The sequence below is a fragment of the Coregonus lavaretus genome (assembly GCF_964263955.1).
Source record: "Coregonus lavaretus genome assembly, contig: HAP1_SCAFFOLD_8089, whole genome shotgun sequence".
Lineage (NCBI taxonomy): Eukaryota > Metazoa > Chordata > Actinopteri > Salmoniformes > Salmonidae > Coregonus > Coregonus lavaretus.
Window position 1 is genome coordinate 18,772 of NW_028158608.1, and position 4,198 is coordinate 22,969.

At 46.0% G+C, this 4,198-nt stretch overlaps 1 long non-coding RNA gene across 1 annotated transcript; it reads left to right on the top strand.

The window, feature by feature from the left end:
* The first annotated feature begins 356 nt into the window (after window positions 1-356).
* Window positions 357-3,865, top strand: LOC311123775. Its single transcript, XR_014612637.1, has 2 exons — window positions 357-509; window positions 3,543-3,865. It is a non-coding gene; the product is annotated as an uncharacterized lncRNA (long non-coding RNA).
* The last annotated feature ends 333 nt before the right edge of the window (window positions 3,866-4,198 follow it).

Here is a 4,198-nt window from a genome sequence, read left to right on the forward strand (position 1 = left end):
CTCCTGTCCTGTAGGCTCCCTTCTATTGTAATCTGGTCTCCTGTCCTGTAGGCTCCCTTCTATTGTAATCTGGTCTCCTGTCCTGTAGGCTCCCTTCTATTGTAATCTGGTCTCCTGTCCTGTAGGCTCCCTTCTATTGTAATCTGGTCTCCTGTCCTGTAGGCTCCCTTCTATTGTAATCTGGTCTCCTGTCCTGTAGGCTCCCTTCTATTGTAATCTGGTCTCCTGTCCTGTAGGCTCCCTTCAGTGGAAGTGGACTTCATTGTTCTAAGCAACACATGAAGTCGTGTAGCCTAACCCTGTCCTCTGTCCTCTGTCCTCTCCAGGAGTTGTCTGTGATGAAGCAGGTTCTGCTCAGTATGAGGTCCAGAGTGACTGAGTCTCAGCCCCTCCTGGATCCTGACGGGGCTGGGACGGCGGTGGCCTTCAGCAGACCCAAACGCCTCAGCAGAACCACAGAGGAGGATGAGCAGAACCCTCACACACACAGACCCAAACCCACCGTGTTCGTGAGTGTTAACCCTCCACAAACACACACACACACACACACTCTCACACAGGTTACTATAGCAACACACAAAAAACTACACCAACATGAAACAAACTCAAACCAACACTCAGGGTGCATCCCAAATGGCACCCTATTCCCTATATAGTACACTACTTTAGACCAGAGCCCTATGACACCCTATTCCCTATATAGTGCACTACTTTAGACCGGAGCCCTATGACACCCTATTCCCTATATAGTGCACTACTTTAGACCAGAGCCCTATGACACCCTATTCCCTATATAGTGCACTACTTTAGACCAGAGCCCTATGACACCCTATTCCCTATATAGTGCACTACTTTAGACCAGAGCCCTATGACACCCTATTCCCTATATAGTGCACTACTTTAGACCAGAGCCCTATGACACCCTATTCCCTATATAGTACACTACTTTAGACCAGAGCCCTATGACACCCTATTCCCTATATAGTGCACTACTTTAGACCGGAGCCCTATGACACCCTATTCCCTATATAGTGCACTACTTTAGACCAGAGCCCTATGACACCCTATTCCCTATATAGTGCACTACTTTAGACCAGAGCCCTATGACACCCTATTCCCTATATAGTGCACTACTTTAGACCAGAGCCCTATGACACCCTATTCCCTATATAGTACACTACTTTAGACCAGAGCCCTATGACACCCTATTCCCTATATAGTGCACTACTTTAGACCAGAGCCCTATGACACCCTATTCCCTATATAGTGCACTACTTTAGACCAGAGCCCTATGACACCCTATTCCCTATATAGTGCACTACTTTAGACCAGAGCCCTATGACACCCTATTCCCTATATAGTGCACTACTTTAGACCAGAGCCCTATGGCACCCTATTCCCTATATAGTGCACTACTTTAGACCAGAGCCCTATGACACCCTATTCCCTATATAGTGCACTACTTTAGATCAGAGCCCTATGACACCCTATTCCCTATATAGTGCACTACTTTAGATCAGAGCCCTATGACACCCTATTCCCTATATAGTGCACTACTTTAGACCAGAGCCCTATGACACCCTATTCCCTATATAGTGCACTACTTTAGACCAGAGCCCTATGACACCCTATTCCCTATATAGTGCACTACTTTAGACCAGAGCCCTATGACACCCTATTCCCTATATAGTGCACTACTTTAGACCAGAGCCCTATGACACCCTATTCCCTATATAGTGCACTACTTTAGACCAGAGCCCTATGACACCCTATTCCCTATATAGTGCACTACTTTAGATCAGAGCCCTATGACACCCTATTCCCTATATAGTGCACTACTTTAGATCAGAGCCCTATAACACCCTATTCCCTATATAGTGCACTACTTTAGACCAGAGCCCTATGACACCCTATTCCCTATATAGTACACTACTTTAGACCAGAGCCCTATGACACCCTATTCCCTATATAGTGCACTACTTTAGACCAGAGCCCTATGACACCCTATTCCCTATATAGTGCACTACTTTAGATCAGAGCCCTATAACACCCTATTCCCTATATAGTACACTACTTTAGACCAGAGCCCTATGACACCCTATTCCCTATATAGTGCACTACTTTAGACCAGAGCCCTATGACACCCTATTCCCTATATAGTGCACTACTTTAGATCAGAGCCCTATAACACCCTATTCCCTATATAGTACACTACTTTAGACCAGAGCCCTATGACACCCTATTCCCTATATAGTACACTACTTTAGACCAGAGCCCTATGACACCCTATTCCCTATATAGTGCACTACTTTAGACCAGAGCCCTATGACACCCTATTCCCTATATAGTACACTACTTTAGACCAGAGCCCTATGACACCCTATTCCCTATATAGTGCACTACTTTAGACCAGAGCCCTATGACACCCTATTCCCTATATAGTACACTACTTTAGACCAGAGCCCTATGACACCCTATACCCTATATAGTGCACTACTTTAGACCAGAGCCCTATGACACCCTATTCCCTATATAGTGCACTACTTTAGACCAGAGCCCTATGACACCCTATTCCCTATATAGTGCACTACTTTAGACCAGAGCCCTATGACACCCTATTCCCTATATAGTGCACTACTTTAGACCAGAGCCCTATGACACCCTATTCCCTATATAGTGCACTACTTTAGACCAGAGCCCTATGACACCCTATTCCCTATATAGTGCACTACTTTAGACCAGAGCCCTATGACACCCTATTCCCTATATAGTGCACTACTTTAGACCAGAGCCCTATGACACCCTATTCCCTATATAGTGCACTACTTTAGACCAGAGCCCTATAACACCCTATTCCCTATATAGTGCACTACTTTAGACCAGAGCCCTATGACACCCTATTCCCTATATAGTACACTACTTTAGACCAGAGCCCTATGACACCCTATTCCCTATATAGTGCACTACTTTAGACCAGAGCCCTATGACACCCTATTCCCTATATAGTGCACTACTTTAGACCAGAGCCCTATGACACCCTATTCCCTATATAGTGCACTACTTTAGACCAGAGCCCTATGACACCCTATTCCCTATATAGTACACTACTTTAGACCAGAGCCCTATGACACCCTATTCCATATATAGTGCACTACTTTAGACCAGAACCCTATGACACCCTATTCCCTATATAGTGCACTACTTTAGACCAGGGCCCAATAGGGAATAGTGTGCTATTTGTGATTGTTGACGTCCATATCCTCACTAATACCTCCAGTAGACCAAGCTCTCTGACAGCTTGGTAGTGCACGTCGTCCCCTTGTTACGGGTGTTGGCGTTTTCAGCTCTAACGTGTTACTACGAGTAGGTGGAGAAATTCGTCTCGGAGGACCCAGTCTACCAATTTATTATGGTAGCAACTAGCAACCGCCGTATCCAATTGTTATTTTGGAGTGATAGAAAAGTCAGTGCATCACCACCTGCATTACAAATAAGGTAACGTTTCCCTGGACTATCTCATGTTCTCTCTCTCTCTCTTCCAGACTAATAAAGAAGCTCCTGAATGGGACAGGAAAGTCAAGCTCCAGCCTAAATGACCAATGACCTTACAGGAGGATCAAATGGGATTTGTGTAGACACTCCAAACCAGTTGTATTTACAGTACCGTATTGGTAATAGTATTTCATCTGTGTTTCTTGTGCTGTTGTTATGGTTTGATTTACAGTACTGTATTGGTAATAGAATTTCATCTGTGTTTCTTGTGCTGTTGTTATGGTTTTATTTACAGTACTGTATTGGTAATAGTATTTCATCTGTGTTTCTTGTTCTGTTGTAAAACCTTTTTGTATAAAATCTGTCAAAAGTACTCACTCTACTCGTCTTCAGATTTCTGTTTTGCTGGTGACCCTAGCCCTGACCTTAGCCCTGACCCTGACCCCAGCCCTGACCCTAGCCCTGACCCTAGCCCTGACCCTAGCCCTGACCCTAGCCCTGACCCTAGCCCTGACCTTAGCCCTGACCCTAGCCCTGACCCCAGCCCTGACCCTAGCCCTGACCTTAGCCCTGACCCTAGCCCTGACCCTAGCCCTGACCCTAGCCCTGACCCCAGCCCTGACCCTAGCCCTGACCCTAGCCCTGACCCTAGCCCTGACCCTAGCCCTGACCCCAGTCCTGACCCTAGCCCTGACCCTAGCCCTGA